Source organism: Triticum aestivum, chromosome 2B (genome assembly GCF_018294505.1).
Source record: "Triticum aestivum cultivar Chinese Spring chromosome 2B, IWGSC CS RefSeq v2.1, whole genome shotgun sequence".
Taxonomy (NCBI): domain Eukaryota; kingdom Viridiplantae; phylum Streptophyta; class Magnoliopsida; order Poales; family Poaceae; genus Triticum; species Triticum aestivum.
Genome location: NC_057798.1, coordinates 764,975,479 through 764,997,485, shown reverse-complemented (window position 1 = coordinate 764,997,485; position 22,007 = coordinate 764,975,479). Strand labels below are relative to the sequence as shown.

Below are 22,007 nucleotides of genomic sequence, written 5' to 3'. Positions count from 1 at the left end.
AAAATACTATCATGGATAACCTCTTTCAAATATGAATCCAACAATATAAGTTTGTGACATAGAGGCAATATTTTGTTAGGAAAATCTATGATCAAAATTTGACACAAAATACGAAGGTGATCAATAAACCCGGACGGAGGTGGTAATGGCAATATATTTTGGAAGAGACATACCAACGGGTACATACTTTTGGGATGGGACGAGGTGACATATGTCACCATCAACTCTCCGGCAAAAGAAATGTGTGTAATCGACATGGGTCGTGTTACCCCAAACCCACCGCCCACGATTAGGCTGAAGCAGCCATATATATAGCCTGTCCTGTCCACAAAGAAAACTAAAACCTGAATCATATCCATGGATTAACTAATTAATCTAGTGAGGATAGACACCTAAGTGCTATAGATGAAAACGACCATCTAACAACGTGCAAGCAGGATCATATCCATCAATTAACACGTACTATTTTTTTGGAATTTACCGTTCACACTTAGGTGTAGGTGAGTGTGGGTGCAGAATAGCCGCTCTCGAGTCTCCCTCCTTAGTGGGTCAACAGATATACCATGGGCAGATTGATTCGGTTTTGTATTGTGTGACGTACCAAGATCACCTACTTGCTTTGCACATATTGTCCTAGCAGCAAGATGTGGATGTGGAGTCCGATGGTGTCCCTATGTATAATAGTATGTCCACAATGCACTGCACCACCACACATGCAGCACACATGTAGATACTCACCTTTTTTCAACGTTAATGTCGTCAACAACAGTATCTATGCATATGTGCCTGCCTTGCATTTTTGTTGCCAAACATGTGCGCTCGAAGTTATCTTTACCTCATGTCGTTTTATTTAGAGATGCAGAAGTGGTCTCGAAGCAGAAGTTGCAGCGGTCACGGAAGGTGCAGCGGTCACGGAAGGGGTTTCCCTGGCTATCGAACGGAGTTCTGAGAGTATCATCGTGGAAACGGACTGTGCTGTTGCAGCGCATATGGTTACTGATTCCTCTCTGGACAGATCACGTATGGCAGCAATGGTGAGTGAAGTCAGGCGTCTACTGGCTAGCAGGCAGCACAAAACCACGTCCATCAAACGTGACTGCTCAGATGGGTCGTACGCTCCCAAACACTGCTGTTTGTATACTGTGTGCACCAGAGGAGGTGGTTGAAATTTGTAAAACTTGACTGTGCGGTCTCCTTTTAAGTAATGAAAGTATTTTATTCGCAAAAAATACATGTGTGCTATCAACAGGAGTTATCTACTACCTACATTAGGCGGAGTGAGTATTTAACAAAAACACTACCACATTAGAGGTTTGTGTCCCACTAAAACTGCCACTTTCAAAACGACAACAAAAAAGTGAAAAACTATCACTTTAAGTTGTTTCTTCCTAAAAATTATCACTTGTGGATAGTTGCCGGTTTAGACGATTTAAACGCATTTATGACAGGCGGGACCCACCCGCCAGGCTGACGTGGCTGGAAAGTCAACTTCGTTTATTTTGATCATTCAGTTGACCATTATGACAAGTGGGGCCCACACGTCAACATCAACCTTCTTCTCCCTCCTCCTCTCTTTCTCATTTGCATTTCAACAAGCAACATGTGTGCATCGGACCCCGTGTCGCCGCCGCGGGGACCCGCTCGGTGACGTCCATCTGGTGGACGCAGCTGCCCTTCTACTCGCCGAGGAACTGGGAGAAGTCTAAGTAGTTTGTCAGTGTCGTCCATCCGGTGGACTAGGGCCCTTGTACTCAACGAGGAATGGAGAGAAGTCAAAGCAGTTGGCCGGTGCCGTCTATCCGAAATAGGTAGTTTTTAGGAATGAATTAGCTTAAAGTGTTAGTTTATTATTGACGTTTGTAGTTTAGTGGGACACAAACCTGTAATGTGGTAATTTTTTGTTAAATACTTAGGCGGAGTACATATTTTGGGACGGGTCGATGGTGATATGGATCGTGGTATCCAGCCCCACAGAAAAACAGGGCATAGGCGCCTGTTCTGTCCACACAGAAAAACTAAAACCTAAATCATATCCATGGATCAACTTATTAATCAGTTGAGAATAGACATGCAAGTGCTATAGATGTAAACGACAATCTAACAATGTGCCAGCTGGATCACATCCATGGATTAATTAACTGATCTACTCTGGTGTTCCTAATTTGGTACCAGCAGAGATGAAAACGACCACCTGACAGATTGAGATGTAGATAGGGGCCATCGGATGTGATGCGCAAAACCAAAAGGACCCAAACGAAGCATAAAACACCTTGTTTTTCATTGCTGTAATTAGTAAGCGACCCTAAAAAAAATAGTGAGCGCCGTCCCAGTTGCACGCATGGTCGACACGCAACCCCTACCTTTCCTTGTTCCCCTCTTCACACCCATCACTCTATCTATCCAGCTTTTCTTTTCTTTCTCTTTTCCTGCTTGTGCGTGGAGAATATCTCTTCTCCTTTCTCAACAATTCATCCGTTGATATCCCCTTCCGCATCTTGCTTGTATCATATCCATTGAATATTTTATTTTTTTTAATGAAATCTCGAAACTATATGATCGATTTGTGAAATTTCATTTATATTGCCCAGTCGTTCCAGATGCATACTATAGTACAATAATGAAAAACACTACAATAGCATCTGAACACTCTTCAATCCCCAACAACTGACCAGGCAGACTCGATAAATCTTGCTATACTCATATCAGTCAAAAATAGCTTCGACACACACATGCATGGCTTCATGTTGTTTATACAAGGATCAATAAAGAGGACACTTAACTATTTAAAACAAATAAATAACAAAAACAAAAATGGTGATAAGGCCAGGGTTCCGCCTAGCAACCACTTGATTAAAAAAAACCCAAGTAGAGTATTCCTGACCTCAAGTGACTGTTTGGTTATCAACCATGCATCCTGGACCGCCAACTTCATATGAACACGGAAAGGCAGAACCGAAGCAACAATCACAAACATTCTGAATAAGACACCATGATAAATTTCATCCGCGTAAGCAGAATATTTCTCCCCCATTTCATAGACTTCGCCACAAAACCCAACTTTCTTCGCATGGTTTCCGTCCGCCTCGTTTTCACCATCTTTTATACCTTTTATGATTGATGAATATTCCAAAGCTTTTGGTTGACCGAAATCCACATGCTTACCACTACGAGACGATGCACCATCTGCTATTTCCTTCGGTTTGGATGTTGTGGCTGGTGTTCGACTCCTGAAGATGCCCAAAATCCTTGTTTCGAAAGCATGATTTCCTGTATCACAACCTATTGGTTCGATATTCTGATTCGGTTGCAGCACTGCTATGCACACGACCAATGTACGCACGATCCACATCCAACAACTCATCTATTTTGTGTGGCTTCTAATCACGTCGGCCACAAATTGTGCAGGAGCAAATCCTCTGCACAACACTTTCAATTTGATTGTTATAACTGCGATTGTTGGTCGTTATTCAATGGGACATCCTTTCATCTCTCGTTTCTCCTTGGGTCTTGTTCTGGAGGTGGACCCTGGCTTTGTTGGAGTTGTGTCGAATATTGTGTACAAGGTAGGTTACAGTTGGACTTGTAGTTGGATTGTGTTTACATAGGATATGGAGTCGTGTCCTAGTAGGACACTTGTATCCTAGGCCTCTCATATATAGAGGGGATAGACACACGATGTAACATATGCCAACATAATAGCACCGAAATCCAGGGGAAGCCGGCGGCATGTGCCGGTGTCCAGGGCGACCGGATGCAGTATTGTAGCGGTGCCATGGGGAGGAGTGCCCATAGTCAAGCCCCGGGGATGTAGCCATATCGATGAACCCCGTTAACAAATCTCGGTGTCGTGCCTCGTGTGATTTATTGGTCCTCAGATGATCAACGGTATGCCTCGGATTTATTCTAACAGGCTTAACCTTGGCGTTGGCGTGCTAGGTATTCCAAAAGCCTTTGATTGACATCGAACAGATATACATGTTTTCTTCAAATTGAGGGGCGCACCCTGATTTAATTTCATTGATGAAAAGAAACCGATAAACAAATTCAAAACACGAGTCTTCAGTACCCCAGGCGCCCTACCATGGCACCCAGGGAAAAGAAAGGATAGGCATCTAAAAACAATTCATAAAACGCAACAGTAGGTAACCATGCAGGGTTCCATCCTGTGCACAAAGTTTTGCACGTACGTCTCACTACCTAATCAGAACTCATAATTACAGAAATCGAGCCCTACAGCATCATCCTATTCCCAGTCTTTTTGTCATTGGCGCCCAATCTCTTCTTTTGTTCAAGAAACCGTTGGCAACCAGGGGCGGGCCCAGGAATTGAAGGATGTGTATTCAAATTTTGAAAAGATTTTTTTAAAGCCTATATCCTTCTTTTTGGCGCATATAACCGATTATGGCAACATATTGTACTAGTTCTAAACTGTATAGAAGTAAAAAATTGATCAACATATAGAAATAAAAAATGTTCAAAACTGTATAGACATGTTGCCGCATCGACGTGGCGGGTCTTCTAAAGTGTGAACTACCATATATATATCATCAAGTTTCAGAGTACTTTTTTTATAAGTACTCACTGTGACAATTACAAAATCACATCACAAACTGTAAATAATATGAATGTATTATACTACTGAATAACCCTATCTTAACAGTAACAGTTCATCCTTATGAATCATGACAAACAAGTGTCAAATTACAATAATATCTTATATTGTATGGAAATAGGTGGTCTCTCTCAAACAAGTCTAAGAATTCAGTACTTGCTTATGAATTCAGTCTAAGAATCCTATTACCGAAATAAGAAGCCAATTAGTCAGATTAACACCCTTGTACATCTGTACTGTTCAGAAGGAAAAATTGAAGATTTTTGTTGCTAGACAGTGGAACTGCGGAAGAAGTACCGAATTCTGTATGTCTGAAGAACAACAGAAAAAAACAATATCACACACAGCACGCCGGGCGCCTGGACTGCGCGGCCGCCGTCCGCCCCTGCCTGTCTCAGCTGCCAGCCGCCGTCCGTGGTCCGCCCCTGCCTGCTGCAGCCGCCGTGCGCCCCTACCTGCGAGATCGGAATTTTGGGAGGCGATGCGGCAGTTCTCCGCGTGCGTGGGATGGATCGCTCTGTATTTTCGTGCGAGCGATCAAGGCCGATTGGCCTGTTCGGTAGCTCGCTGGCTCCCAGCTTCCGCAAATATGCGAGCGGAGCTAGCCCGAACGGCCCAGCTCCAAGAAGCTGGCTTCCTGGAGCGGAGCGGCACGCACGTACAAAAAAACGGAGCGACGGTTTCGGCGATCTCAGAAATCGGGAATCTGGAGTTGGCTTTATTTACGAGCAGCTGCCACCGCGAAGTGAATCGAGGGGGTCACGTACCGGTTCGCTACTTCTATCTCCCCTGTTCTCGTGTGTTCGCCTGGGCCTAAGGCCACCTTGCCTATTGAGCCGGCTGGGCTCCAGCCCACCTAGCCAAGTTGGCCTGCTAACACGTCCGAGAAGCTGGAGCGAGGGGCCGAACGAATTTCTGAGCGCTAGCGCTCGTGCCGGAAGCTGGCGATCCAAAAACGAAGCTGGATTTGTGGATTTATTGGAGTTGGAGAGCTGCCAAACAGGCCCTAACAATTCTCCTATTGGGTTGCGACTCGCCGCAGGGATAATGGGCCATCGGGTGGGAAGGGAGAAAACAAGGGTGCGTTGTTCCAGTTTTGGGCTGAATGTGCGCACAGTTTTTCCGTTTTTCTCACACATGCACGGATTATACACTATAAATACCTAGTTTCTTGCCAAAATAATGGGTATTCAACTGAATACCCATGAATTGAAGTGGGCCCGCCCCTGTTGGCAACAACAACAAGCAGTGCTGCCACAGGTCGTTGCATGTAGGGATGAAAATGAAGTGGAAACTTTTCGTTTTTCCGGAGGAAAAATGGAAATGGAGAGGAAATATGAAAAGGGAAACGGAAATTTGCAATACGGAAGTGGAAATGGATTTTTTTTATGCGGAAAGGGAAACAAAAATGGAACGGTGTTTTCCGGTGATACAGACATTGAAACGGAACTTTTGGTTTTCGTGAATATGGAATTTCCGTTTTACTATAGACCTATGTCTCCTTTATGGTCCAACCACCAAACAACACACAATGACACAATTAGTAAAATGAATCTGAGACACAACCTCTACTACCACACATATACTCAGTTTGACTCTATACATAATTGTTCAATACTACTACAATACTACACTAAGTTGCTAATATAAGGATATTATTTTGCAAAAATACACAGAAGCGCTCGTCCTCGCCTGGTCTTGTTATCATGCACCGTGGAACTTCTTTGAGATCTTACGCATTGTGGGTTGTGGGGCAGAGTTGCTTTGAATGTCTAACGGCTGGAGAACTTTGAGGCGGTAACGTCGTTTGGATGGTCGTCCAGACTTTGACGGGGGGAGTTGTGACTTTATACCCACGTCCCAGTCTGAGACGGGTTGCACTTGGGCTGTTTGGCCGGTCCGTGAAATCATTTTTGAAAACCCTGTTCATACACATCGCCACTGCATGTACTATGCTTCTTGAAGTTACAGTTACAGGTTTATTCAGCCAGCAAAATTCAACAGTTACACAAATCCTGTTCCACAGACCACACAGGAAAATTGATACACCTTTTTTCTACAAATCATAGACCTACTCTACACCACCAATTAAATCGGGCACTTGCAATTCGTGAACTAGTCCCTCCGTAAACTAATATAAGAGCGTTTAGATCATATCCCTCGCCATGTTTTTTCTTTCATTTTCTTCTTTGAATTCTTGAATGACCTGTCATCATACAAATGACCTTGCGTTTTCTGTAATGGTGCAGATAGGCCAGCCAAATTACTGATGGCACTGCCTTCGGCATCACTGCCCCCGGACATACCTTCACGAGCTACTTCAGTAACTGCTTGCAAAGGTATCACATTATTCTCGAACCGGTTCTCCAAGGCCAACCTATCCCTTGTAGCAGCCAACGGGGTAAATGTCCGCAACCCCGTTTTAAACATTTCCATGGTCTTCTCATATGCGCATTACATCTCCTAGCCGAACAAGCTCTAGAGCGTGCTTGTACAGCCTGCAGTGCCGGTGTGTGTGTTGATACACGTGAAATCTGATCCTTCTGCAAGTGCACCAAGTGTGACAGCAGTACATCTCACATCTTTCGTCCACCTCTTCAGTATATGTGTGAGTTGTATCTCTGAGGCCCAGCAAGTCGAGGACCTGACCAACCATTATCATAATCAGCTATGCCCCAAATGCCATGCAACGCTCAAGGCAAAAAACATGACATGAGTGTCGTGTACCTTCACATCATGGCAGCATAGCAGCCTAGTATGCTCGAAATTGCCGAACTTGCAAATAAACTCCGATTCTCCATCGCGCACCTGCACCTTGTATTCCACATGACACCATTTGTCATGCTTCTCTGCATGGTACCGCTTCACAAGTTATTTTCCGCCTTCAATCTTGTATCGCCCAGCCTAACAACTCTCCAAACTTCTCAAACATGGCACGCACACAAACAGGTTCTACCGAAACAGAAAACACAACACAAGAAATCCAGTCCTCTCCCAACACGAACTCTGCATCAAAACGCCGAAAAATCATGCCCCCTCTTATGTACTACCAGGTCAGATCTGCAACATCCTTGCACATACACAGATTAACATATGCATTGCAGACGTAGAACCAACCTCTGAGTCCGCCGTTGTGCTTGTGTGTCCTCTTTCCCCTTCAATTGACCAGAGTCGCCAACCGTCGTGCCGCCGCTGTCCGGCAGCCCATTCAGATTTAGGACGTGCGACAAAACGCCAGGCCGAACTTCTCCTCAAAAGCTACTTGCCGCCGTCCAACCTCCTCAGCCATTCACGGAACCACAGTGGCGCACAACCCCATGTTCCGAGATTCCCCGGTCGCCGACGACATGGTGAACCTGCGACGGAAACCCACATTACCAGGGGGTGCACGGCAGGCACGGGAGACATGAAAAATCAGCGGAGCAAGCTCAAAGCGGAGTCACTCACCTGTCCATCGGATCAGATAAGAACTCGAAACCATTAGTCGTTCCTAGCGCCGCCTCCATGCCCGCATCATCGTAGAAACTCTCCCAGGCACGCTGTCTATAGGTACAGGTTGGACGCATCCATGGTTCTTTTCTTTTTCTGGGACGCTAGCGGCACGGCGTGCAGGCCCCGTCGTGTACCTCTGGTACACTTTGCCCCCGTTACATTCGCGGTCACGGAGACGTCGCTCTCACATCTGGCCGCACTTATTTCTGGCATTGCTCCCGCATACCACCCTGACCTGCGCCGCACTGCTCCACCTGTACCTACGTGCCACATAGGGTGAGCACGCGCGCCCGTCCGCCAAATCGCCGCTCTCATCCAAACCCTCACAAGGTGATGAACAATTTGCACACTACATAAGCATTGGCGATAACACTCATTCATCGTAGTCTTCTAGAGCAGCCCGTAACAAATTGTCAGCCACAATTTCCATGCTCATCACGCAAACAAAATACCTCGAAAACAGTTGTTTGCTGAAAAGTGGCCAAGTTTTTCTGCAGATTTCATAGCCAAAACAGCATGCAAGCTCTGCCTGCGAAAATTCTCATCCGACAAATTTATGAAAGAAGTAAGAAAGTCAAACAAACTATGAACCTTTTGTCAATGGCCACATCATTTTATGTCCATCGTACTGCCTGGTTGCATGAAGCATACACATCCCAGACTCGTCACTGCAAAAAAGGGCAAGACAACATTTGAATATTCGTCATGTCTTCGGAAGTAGAACTTATGAGATACACAGGTGTGAGATAAAAATGTCCATATACCTAGTGAAAACATCACGTGTTATCTGTCAGGCCCCTTATCCAAAGACCGACAACAACCCATCTTCAGTTAACTGCAGGTTATCGCTTCAGCTGTTGATTCAAACTCCACCGTCCGATTCACATTCAACGACGCTGGCCTCCACTTACCGCTTCTCACCAGAGGCAGCTGCTGAGAGACGTTGATCTTCCATCGGATGGCAGCCGTCGCGTCAAGGGTCGCTGTTGATCGTCCAGCAACTTCACCTGCTCTCTTTTTACCTTTCATTTTACTTTCTGTTTCGTAATAGCCATAAAGCCAGGATTTGGATATCGGTAGAGGCATCTATAATTGTAATACGGTTAAACCCAGCTGCCCTGACCCGGCTAGCTCAACCTGTTTGTCTTTGAGTGCTGCGGACCCTAAGCAAAGTTCCTCAACTTCCTTCCTGTTGTTGATGTTTATCTGAATTTGAGTGTAGTTGGGCCATCATCTAGCTCAGGCTTAACATTATCTTGGGGAAACTGCCCTCCCATCTGTCAGCTGGACAATGCCATTTCACAAAGAACTCACTCTAGGCAGCTGAATAATGCCGAGTGAATCTGTGAGACAGCCTCCTGGTGGATCATATGCCGCTGCACTCGAACAACTTGAGGGCACAATGAGTCCAGAACATGAATCTCCTTCTTCAGCATATCCCACATGTATGCAGCCCATCCATAATCTAGAATGACAGGAAGAAAAAACTGCAAAATAAACCTTGTATCAGTCTGTCATCATGAGAAAATAAACTATGTACTGAAGAAGACAACGCCAGCTCATACCATCTGGTATCCTGTGATATCATGACTTGTGTGTGCAAGTTTAAGTTGTACGTGCTTGCCTCCGACTCCAGTGTTGCTCCCGAGCGAGCGACCTGGGAGTAACCTACAGCCGCCACCAGCACCTCTCCGTCGCCGCCGGCAGGAGCCGCGGCGGCGGCGGCCTTGCCACGCTAAGGGTGGCAAGGTTCCGGCTGCGCGGTCTCGTCTCGCGGCGGCGCATCTCCTGCTCGGGAGCCGTCGGCCTACTTCACGCTGCTCGTCTGGAGGCAGCAGATCCCGGCGACGCGGCGTGGGGCTGCTCTGCTTCGGTGACGGCGGATCCGGGCGACGCGGCCTCACCTCCGCGGGGCAGTGGCGGATCAGGAGTGAACCATCGCCTCCCGTCTCCGCCATTGCCATAGCTCTGAGTTCCTCGTCTCGTGCGGCGGTTGAAGAGATAGATTTTTATTTTATTTTAGAGTCAATTATACCACAGGTGCCTGAACTTGGTAAGAAAAGTCAGTTTGGTGCTAAAACTTGCGGCATACATTGAACCGGTAACAAAAGTTGGCTTGGGCGTGCATCTACGGCGCTAATCACGTTTGTATATGCATGGTGTGCTGATGAGGCACGCTAACATGGCGCGGGACCTAGTGTCAGTGACTCAAAGGCGGGAAGAAGATCGTGTGGCTGTTTTTTTACAGAAAACACCCTGGAATTTTTTTCTTCACAAAAAAGCCCCTGACTGAATACAAATCTTGGAAAAATCCCTTGAAACAGTACAAAAGGATATTAATATCCAAAACGAAGTGCCATTTCGAACCCGCTACCTCACGACAATAAAACTATCATGCTAGCCACAACACCAAGGCCACGTCGATGTTTATACGGGATAGCAGTACTTAATAACTACAATCACGCACATGCAGCTTAAATGACCTTGAGCGACCGCGCACCATTTTGCACACCATAGCTTTTACAATAGATAAATACTACTCCCTCCGTTCCTAAATATAAGTCGTTTTAGACATTTCAAATGAACTACAATATACGGATGTACGTAGACATATCTTAGAGTATAGATTCATTATTTTGCTTCGTATGTAGTCACTTCTTGGAATTTCTAGAAAGACTTATATTTAGGAATGGAGGGAGAATTATACTCCCTCCGTTTCTTAATATTTGTCTTTCTAGAGATTTCAACAAGTGACTGCATACGAAGTAAAATGAGTGAATCTACACTTTAAAATGTGTCTATATACATTCATATGTGGTAGTCCATTTGAAATCCTAAAAAGACAAATATTTAGAAATGGGAGAGGGGTGATGTTGGCGTTCCTCGTCAGCACACTGTGCGTATACAAACGTGATTAGCACCGTAGATGTACACCCAAGCCAAGTTCTATCACCGGTTCAATGTATGCCGCAAGTTTTAGCACCAAACTGATTTTTCTCGCCAAGTTCAAACACCTGTGGTGTAATTGACTCTTTATTTTACTGTGTGTCGGGGAGGTGGGGAGTGGAATTGGACCCACGAAGTCATGGATGCTTATCCGTTACGAGACCGACATTTGTGTGACGGGTCGCACAGTCGCCAAACGTTATCCACCGTCAGTCGCGACACCGTATGCTGCAGTTTAACTACGATCGCATTCAATGTACAAACCGACGCGCTCTTGTCCCATTGGTACACCTAAGCGAGAGCAGGCGAGCTCGTCCGCTCTATCGCCGCTCTCTTTTATTTTGTAGCCGTGTTAACAACTCATTATATTTGTTTGTTTTTGTATGTATTTCTTTATGATTAAAGGGGGTTTTAAGTTCCGCTCAACGCCCACTTCTGTTTCCGTGTCCGCTTTGTATTCGCTCTGTGTCCGTTTCCGGTAGTATCTGTTTCCGTATTCATTTCTGGGGTTTCTATATTCGTTTCCGCTTCTGCAATAAAATATGAAAATAAATGTGGTAGCACTCAGTTCCATCTGTTTCCACTCCGTTTTCATCCCTAGTTGCATCAATGGTCCTTCTTTTTTCTGTAGTCCAGCCGAATAAGACATTCGTCATTCAATAGTCTAGGGTCATGCGAGTAAACATGACGAGAAGTAGCAGCATTTGTAGCTTTGAGACTAGAAAACTATCGTGACCCCCACTGCCACAATCTGTCTAACTTTTTTGGGAAAACTCTCAAGCCAACTGCTAAAATCCTCAATCTTGCAGTGTATATCGTGTATTCCCGTGACACTCCTAACAAACCCCAAATGAATTTAGCAACCACACAGACACAAAATAAATGCTCCACTGTTTCAGGGTGATCACAAAAGCTACAACTCTTGTCCTTACCTTGCCAGTTTCCTTTTTCCAAGTTATCTCTAGTCAGTTCGCTATTTCTAAATACCATCCACATAAGAACTTTCACATTCAAAGGTATATTGGCATACCATAATTTCATGTGTTTCGATACCACTTGATCAGTTTTTAACGCTAAATATAAAGACCTTACAGAGAACTTTCCCAACTTGGCTAGTAACCAGGCTACTCCCTTCGTCCCATAATGTAAGACGTTTTTTGACACTACACTAGTGTCAAAAAACGTCTTACATTATGGGACGGAGGGAGTACATCTATCCTCCTGGTCATTTAACACTACTCTACTGCAAATATCTTTAAGCACATACCACATGTCTGCAGCTTCCCCTCAGAGAATTCTCCTAGATGTAATTAGGCTCAAGTCATCGGACAAAGCTTTAGCTACAGTAAAGTTAGTTTTGAAAGTAAGAAGATATAGTCTAGGGAAATGTACACTAAAGGGTTTGTCACCCAGCCACACATCACTCTAGAACAAAGTTCTCTCCCCATTCCCTACTATCTTTCTTCTAAATTGCAGAAAAATGGGTTTAAACTTCATTAAACCCTGCCAAAAATAAGATGTACCATTCTTTTCTTACAGTCTCTTAGAGTACATTTATCTAAGTATTTTCTTCTCACTAAATCCTGCCACACCCCTTTCTTCTATTTTTCTAACTTCCAAACCCATTTTCAAAGAAAACAAATGTTCATGGTGTCAAGATCTAACACACCTAGACCACCCATTTCTTTAGGTCTACAAACATCTTCCCATTTCACCAAATGATATTTTTTAAGGTTATACTCTTCTTGCCAAAGCATCCTTATCATATAAAAATCCATTGTCTTACTGGGCCCCTTAGGTAATTCCAATAAAGATATCATATAAAAGGGAACATTACTTAAGCTATAAGTAATCAAAATTAATCTACTTCCATAGGATATATTTCTACCTTTTCACACACTTAATTTTCTTCCCTTCTTTCAGGCCAGTTCCAATCACTATTGCCTAATCTAACAACATTGATAGGATACCTAAGTATTTAAAAGGTACTTAGTTATACATGTATTTAGGATGCCTAAGTATTTGAACTGATACATGTATTTGTTTTGTTTCTTCTGGTGTCCAGGACTTTGATAGCGGCCTTCATTCAGGCATGGAGTAGCTGCTTCCGAGCTCATATGCTCTCTGATGACAGTAAAATTAAAAATACTAAAAAAAACTGTTTTTTGTGGTAAACTTTGACAAATATTCTGTGCACTTTTAAAATTTATCATGAAAGGACATTCATGGAAGTCGTGGTAAAAAAAATTGATGGTAAAAGTTGCTAGTTTTTAAAGTATTTTGGAGTGTTGATTTTTTCCATGACTTGCACAAATGTAGTTTCATGATGAAAATTTTCAAGCATACAAAATATTTGTCAAAGTTTGCCAAAAAACAGTTTTTTTTTGAATTTACTATTCCTCCCGAGAGCTCATTTGAGCTCGGGAGCAGAAAGGACTTTCGCCTTCATTTTCACTTCTTATCGGGTCTCGCGAGGTCTACCATGGTTGTCGCCCCCAGACTGCTGCCTACGGGTGGTGCACCTGTTGGTTTGCCCGGGTGCCATAATTTGATTAGCTTTCTGTCACTTTTGCATTTGATAATTTTCACTCTTAGAACCAAATCCATGTTGCGATGATTGTGGTCCCCCCGACCATCATTAATCTTGTTGCCTCCAACGCTCATGTTGTGCATGTTACCAGGTTGTTTGCCTCTAAAGCCTTTATCTCGCCCCTCGCTTTGCGCCAAAGATTCAGGGGAGAGATAGGCAGGCGTTTTGTCAAAATGGTGAACTATCAGTGAAATTTAGTCGATAGAGAATAACATGTAAATGTTTGTTGGGTGAGAGAGAAACCACTATAGATGATATAGCGGTCTCACACAGCAACAAAAAAATGCAATTGATGCATGCACGGAAGGTCACATGCATGGTAGAAAATCCTCTCTCCAATTTCCAAACCATGTTCACTTGTCTTGCCCACCTTTCTTGGTCGCAAACTTCACGTGCATGCCAATAATATAGCTAGTAGCGTGGCTATAAAGAGAGAGCACTATCTATATGTGGACCAAATGACTCTGTGCTTGCATTGCCTTCCTGCCTAGCTACATTTGACTTGCTTCGATCCATTCCATCCACTCAACTCAAGGAAGATCTACTGTACTCCCTCCCATACTAGGTAGCTTGGATAAGATCATCGATGGAGGAGCTGTGGAAGGACATGTCGCTGTGCTCCACCCCGCTCGCGCTACAGTCCTACCACCTCCACTCCCCGGCCGCCGCTCCCTACCGCGGCGCCGCCCACCCGCAGGACTACCTCGCCGGCGCCGTTCCGCAGCCTCCCCGCACGCCGCCGCCTCACACGGCGCTCACCCTGGAGTTCACCTGCCCCGGCGGGACCGGCGCTGCCAACCCGGCCACCAGCTCCGGCGACGACCCAGCCGGCTGTCACTTTGGCTTGTCCGCGTCCGGAGGCACCAGCAAGAGAGCCGCTGTGCAGCCAGTGGCGGGCGGCGACCGGCGGCAACGCCGGATGATCAAGAACCGGGAGTCGGCGGCGCGGTCGCGAGCGCGGAAACAGGCCTGCACCAACGAGATGGAGCTGGAGCTGGCGTAGCTGCGCCGGGAGAACAGGATGCTCATCCAGCGCGAGCAGGACTTCATCAACGTACGTACATATAGTCATATACACATGGCTACTTCTCTCTTTCCCATTTACTGCCTAATTAGGAGCATTAGTTTCATTACTAATTTACTATTCCTTTGTCTCAAAATAAATGTCTCAAACTTAATACAACTTTGTACTAAAATTAATACAAAGTTGAACCGTTTATTATGGGACGGAAGGAGTACCTGCTAGCTACCTGAAAATGTTACTCCGTTTGTATGTTGGCATGCAGGATCGTTTGGCGAAGGCGGCGCAGGCACCCGTCCCCGACTGCAGCAGCGGCAGCACTACTAGTACCCTCCAGCAGAAGCAGCAGCGGCAGAAGAGGTGCCGCTCCGCCCCTGCGCCATGAATCCATGATCGCGGGCCGTCGACGGTCGACTGTAGCAGCAGCTTCGTTCCACTTGCAATGGATTGATTGTCCAAGCTAGCTAGCTAGCTAGCTAGATGACTTATTCAGCACTAGACTACTCGTTAACAAAGTAGTACTACTACTATGTACTCTGTGTTTGTACTCCCTCCGTAAGGAAATACTTGTCATCAAAATGAATAAAAGGGGATGTATCTAGATGTATTTTAGTTGTAGATATATTCTTTTTTGTCAATTTTGATGACAAGTATTTTCGGACAGAAGGAATATATATGTATCGAATCATAGCCTACTTGCTTGCAGAAGTACGTAAGCAAGGATGTAGCTCGACGATGGATGGAAGGGAAGCTAGTTAACTAGAGTAGTATAGTATAATACAGTAGATTAATAGATGAGTCTCTCCTTAATATATGTTGAGGCCAGAGATGAATGGATCAACTGAGCTACGTACCTGCGCAAATTAACGGCTTTTCCATCACAAGCCTACTTGAGTGGGCAGTGGCCTTGTCTGGCAAGAGAGTAAATAGCATAAAACTACTACTTTACATATTAGGGTTCTAAAAAATTACTGGTTTTAATTTTTCTCAGATAACTACCAAATCAGAAGTCGGCTGTTTTAAAAAGCCTAAATTGTCGAGTGCTTATCTATTGACTGTGATTATGACAGGTCGGACCCGCACCTAAACGAAGCTCTAGTTTGACCGTTAACTGACATGTGGGGCCCACATGTCAGCTTCTCTTTTCTTCTTCTCTTTCCTTCTCTCCTCTTCCTCCTGTACTCTCTCTCTGTCTTCTCTTCAACCTGACCGGCGACCATGCCCCCTGCCCTTGCCCAGTCCACCGGCGACCCTCTCCCCTCCCCTGTCGCGCCCACCCCGTCGGCGACCCGTTCCTCCCCTCGCGCGCCTACCCCGCCGGCGACCCGCTCCCTCCCCTTGTGCGCCCACCTCGTGCGACCCGCTCCCTCCCCTCAGGTCGCCACACCGCCGCGCGCCATGGGGAGCCGCCAAGGGCGCCGCCAGCCATGGGTCTCTGCTCGGGTCCCGCGCTGCCGCCCGCCATGGGAAGCCACCTGGGGGTCGCCGCAGGCGAGGCAGAGCGTGGCGGCGACCACAGGCGAGGGGCAGCGACCACAGGCGAGGGGCGGCGTGGCGGCGGCCACAAGCAAGGGACGGTGTGGCGGCGGCATGGATCCGGCCACTGCGGGCGCGGCTCGCCAGCCGCAGGCGATGCACGGCGTCGGCCCGGAGGAGGTGGCATCGCGGCCATGGCGGGCGCGTCGGAGGACCTGATTGCCTTTTTTTGAAAACTTCCAGAGACCTGATTGCTTTTTTAGAAAATTTCCAGGGACCCGATTGCTTTTTCAGACACTGGCATGTGGTCCCCACATGTCAGTTAACGGTCAAACAAACGGTCAACCAAACGGTGCGTTTAGTGGCGGGCCCAACCTGTCATAAACATGTTTAATTTTTTAACAAAGAGGATTTGGGGTTTTTTGAAACAGCCAACCCCTGACTTGGTAGTTATCAGCAAAAAAAATAAATCCGGTAGTTTTTTGAAACCCTAGCCTGTAAAGTAGTAGTTTTATGCTATTTACTCATGCCAAGAAGATATGCTAGTAGATGAATGACAAATGCATGCATAAATGTATGATAAAATGGATTCTCTTCAGGCCAGCTTGACATACCGTGTGCGCCTTGATTCGGTTTTGTTTCGTGCCACGTACTACCAAGATGGGGAACCAAGATGGCCTACTTGCTCTATGTTGTCCCCACTGCACTGCGCCACCACACATGCAGCACACTGCACACATGTTCTCGATACTCACCCTTTTCACTGTTAACGTCGTCAACGATAGTCTCTATGCAACATATATGTGCCTGGCTTGCATTTTTTATGGACAAACATGCGTGCTATCAACTACATGAGGCGGAGTACACAACATATTTTAGGACGGGTCGATGGTGATATGGATCGTGGTGCCCAACCCCGCCCCCCACCCCCACCTCAGGCTGCAGCAGTCATACATAGCCTGTCCTTTTTTTTTGCGAGTATACATAGCCTGTCCTGTCCACACAAAAAACTAAAACTTAAATCTATCCATGGATTTACTGATTAATCTGTTGAGAATAGACACCAAACTGCTATAGATGAAAACGACCGTCTAACCACGTACCAGCTGTGTCATATCTATGGATTAACTAACTGATCTACTCTGGCGCTCCTAATTTGGTACAGCAAAGATGAGAACGACAGCCTGAGAGATGGAAATGTAGCTAGAGGGCCATCGGATGTGATGCCCCAAACCAAAAGGACCAAAATGGGGTATAAACTACCTTGCTTTTAATTGCTGTAATTAGTGACTGCCGTCCCAGCCGCACGCATGGTCGACACGCAACCCCTGCCTTTCCTTGTTCCCCCCTTTCACACCCATCACTCTATCTATCAACCTTTTCTTTTCTTTCTCTTTTCCTGCTTGTGCGTGAAGAATATCTTCTCCTTTCTCAAAGATTCGTCCGTTGATATTCCCTTCCGTGTGCTTGTATCCTATCCAGTTGGTCAAATACAAACCAGCATCGATGAATACATATGGACATGCAGTACAATGTGGAAAAAATAATGCTACAGTACTCCTTCCGTCTATAAAAAGAAAGCCGCTAAATTTTTGGGGAAGTCAAAGGATGCACAGGTTGACCATGTTTGTAGGGGGGAAAAGCATCGATAACTACAATATTAAATAGATATAATATGAATGTATTTCACCTTTTGTCTTAATATTCATTTGGTATTGTGGTTTTTTCTATAAATGTGGTCCAACTTTGAACCGTTTGACTTTACACAAAATTTATACAACTTCTTTTCTAGGGAGTATCGAACCGTGGCAGGGTTGTTGGCTCTCCAAAGCGGCACGGGTTGTACTCATCAATTCCTCTCTGTCCAGCCTGCTTCTGTTCCTCATGAGCCTCTATAGCCTCCATGAGACTCTACACCATGAGATCGGAAAGTACCAGGCAAGATTTTTCTGGGCAGGGGAGGGTGACAAACAAAAGTACCATATGGTTCACTAGCCGGAGATTTGCAAACCGCGGGAACAGAGCGGGCTTGGGATCATGTCATCCAAATGCATGAACATCACCCTGTTGACACGTTGGCTGTGGCGGATTGCGAATGGAGAGGGCGACCTTTGGCTGGACATCATCCAAAACAAATATCTTCGTGGACAACCACTCGCCTTCTGTCAACGGTCAGGTGGGTCGCAGTTCTGGCAGTCCGTCGTCCAGCTGCTCCCGGTCCTTCACATCGGGACGCCTATCTCGGTGGGATCTGGTGCATCCACCCTGTTCTGGTTTGACAGGTGAATTGGGGATCGCCCCTTCATCGCCCGATTTCCTGATCTGTTCTCCATCATGGTCAAACCTAGGATCTCCTTCGAGACAACCCTTATTGACTTAGGGCGTCTCGTGTTCAGCAAACCATTTCGGCCTCCGGAACTGGGTGTGTGTGGGAGGATCTTCTTGAGTGCATCGTGTTGTAGCCTCAGGATGTTGACCACCTTAGGGATCACGTCTCCTGGGAGCCCTCGAGCCGTTTCTCAACCATATCCTTGCACCAGGCTATTGCGGCTGTCCTTGCCCCCGCATCATTTGCTCAGATCTGGGTGATTAGACTCCCTCTGAAGATTAGGATTTTCCTCTAGCAGTGGATTCGGGGCTGAGCGCCGTCAGCGTGGAGGTGCTCAAGCGGAATGGTCCCGGTGAAGGACTCTACCCCCTATGTGGGACAGAGGAGGGCTCGAACCACATCTTCTTCACTTGTGTGTGTGTCAGCGCAATTCCTTTGAGTTGCTTTTGCGAAGCGTTCGGTGGCTGGTGGTGCCACACGAACTTCCCAGACCTCTTTGTGGAAGTCCAGGCATCCCCTCAGCGTGTCTGCCACATTAGGTGGCTGGGAATTGGGGTGCTCGCCTGGACGCTTTGGACCATTCGCAACAAGCTTGTGATTCAGCGTGTTCCCCTTCAACGTGCGGCTGATGCGGTGTTCAAAATGTGTGGGTATTTGCAGCTTTGGCGGCCTCTTAGCTGCCCCCTGGATCATGACGCCATGAACATCATCATTGCAGATCTCTGCGCGATGGCTCTCTGCTTGGCTCCGCTGCTTCCTCCACCATCCTCTGAGCCGGATTAGCCTTCGTGGCTTGTATTGCCGCCCTTTTAGGTTTTATTTTAGGGCTTATTGAGTTTTGCCCTTAGCAGAAGCCCCCTCTTTTCTCTTTTATTTGTATGCTTGCGGACTTGGTGTGCGTGTGTGGTATGAACCTATGTTGGACCTTTGTGGCTCTGGTGGTTTGCTTTATATATAAGCGGGGCGAAAGCCTTTTCGGTAATATTCTCTTTAATCACAACAACTGACTAGGTAGACTCGATAAATCTTGGTATCCTCATACCATTCAAAAATATTACCTCCATTCCAAAATATTAGATGTTTTGGTAGGCTTATTTGGCCTACCAAAACGTTATATATTTTAGAACCGATGTAGTAATTGTGACATACGCATGGCTTCATGTTGTTATAACACGATCAATAATGAGGAAATTCGATTATTTAAACCAGATAAATAATAACAAGAAAATGGTGTAAATAATGACAAGAAAATGGGTAGGCGGCGGTTCCACCCAACAACTGCTTGATAAAAAACCCAGTATAGTATTCCTGACCTCAAGTGACAATTTGGTTATCAACCATGCATCCTGCATCGTCAACTTCATACCGAAGCAACAACCACAAACATTCTAAATAAGACGTCACGATAAATTTCATCCTTGCAAGAAGAATATTTCCTCTCCCATACCGCAACTTCGCCACATAACCCATCTTGCATTACAAGGTTCCTGGTCAGCCTCATTTACATGTGTATTTATTCCTTTTTTGGATTACTGTATATCCAAAGCTTTTGGCTGATAGACCTCGGCGGGCTTATTGTCACCAGACGACACACCATCTGCTGTGTTCATCAGCTTGGATGATATGGCTGCCATTCGGTTGCTAAAGACGCCCAAACTCCTTGCTGACAAACCAGGGTTCCCTACATGACGACATGTTGGTTTAGTGTTCGTATTCGATTACCATAACTACAACTGTCGGTTGTTATTCAATGGGATATGACTTCCTCTTCTGTTTCTCCTCTGGTCTTGCTATGGGGATCTACCTTGGTTGAACCTTGGTGAGGTCGGGCTAGGTTGCTCCAAAAGCCTTTGATTGCCATTCAACCGATACATGTATTTATTCTCATTTCTTCTCGTGTCCTAAGGCCTTTGATAGTGACCCTCATTTTCACTTCTTCTCGGGTCTTGCGGAGGTTGGTTGTCGCATCCGGCCTGCTTCCTACGGCTGGTGTAGATGTTGGTTTGCTCGGGTGCCATGCCTTGATTAGCTTTCTCTCACTTTTGCATGTGATAATTTTCACTCATGGAACCAAGTCAATTTTGAAATGATTGTGCTTCCCTAATCATCGTTAATTTTGTTACCTCTAGCACTCATGTTGTTTACCATAATAGTTGCCTCTAAAGCCTCTATCACGCCCTTCCTTTTGCACCAAAGATTCACATGAGAGATAGGCAGGCCTTTTGTCAAAATCCTCAACTTCCAAACCATGTTCACTTGTCTCGTCCCTGCTATTAATAATAGTGGTTGGTGATTCGGAGGTGGTGTGGAGGTACCTTTGGCCGGGTCTTCAATAGCGCCTTGCTAGCTTTCTTTCCACCTTTCTTGGTCGCAAACTTTGCGTGCCTGACAATAACATATGCATTATTGGAGTCCAAATGTGGCCCACTTTACACAATATGAACATCTTGTGTCTGTTATAATTGGTGAAACTGTAGAAAGAGATGAATTACATGGTCAAAAATTCTTAAAGTGAATTGAATGGAAAATTTTCATTAAGAAGGAAGGTGAAATAAACACATGACAAAGTACTCACAAGCCCTAACAACCGAGTTAGCGGCCCTCCTAAATGTGTATGCTTGATGCATGCGTGCATTGCCATGCAATGCAAAATAGGAGCATTGCTAAGTTCTTCACAGTTTGTGCTAGCAATTTTAAGATAAACATATGCATAGGAACATCAACAGATCCAATATATAGCTAGGTGAATGATAGTATGTAAATGAAAGTGTAGTTCGATCTGGTATCTGTATATGCATGTAGGTTAGCGGGTCCAATGCTTCTACTAAATACTTTGTGTTTTCTTGCCATTGCATTAGTTGCATCCATATGAGTTCTCCACGGTGATACATGGAAGTGGAAGTTGAGAAGCTTGTTACTCTTGGGTGTTTGGGAACCCTAGAGCTTATGCTTCTTGGGTGCTTGGGCTCCTAGACACTGGTGTCGTGGAGCTCAATCATTTTAGTGTAAAGCTCCAGGAAAGCTTCATACTATCCAGTTGAGTTGTAAAGATTGCCCCGAGCAATTTGTACGGGTTCGGTGACCGCCCCCAAGGGTTGCCAATTGTACGGGTTCGGTGACCGACCCTAAGAGTCACCATTTTTGCGGTTCATTGATCGCCCTAAAGGGTCCCTTAGTGGGACCATGACATCTTGCATTGTGTGAGGCGTGAGGAGAATTATGGCTGTAATGAAATTTTCAGGAGCATTGTGCCTCCACACCGCTCTAACGGATATTAGCATCAGCAAGGATGTGAACTTCAAGATACATCATCATCTCCGCATGACTCGGTTATGTCTTACCCGAGCCTTTTACTTTGTGCACTTACCTTGTGATAGTCATAGTGTTTCATGTTATATATCTTGCTATCACAGTTGGTTATCTTGCTTAGCATAAGTTGTTGGTGCACATAGTTGAGGCTAGTATATTCAGGTTTTGTACTTGACAAATTAAATCCTAGTTTTATTCCACATTTATTCAAGCCAAAACTGTAATTATTTTT

At 45.6% G+C, this 22,007-nt stretch overlaps 1 pseudogene; it reads left to right on the top strand.

Moving 5' to 3' along the window:
• The first annotated feature begins 14,122 nt into the window (after window positions 1-14,122).
• LOC123042566 (bZIP transcription factor 27-like) lies at window positions 14,123-15,247 on the top strand (annotated as a pseudogene).
• Window positions 15,248-22,007: the final 6,760 nt, after the last annotated feature.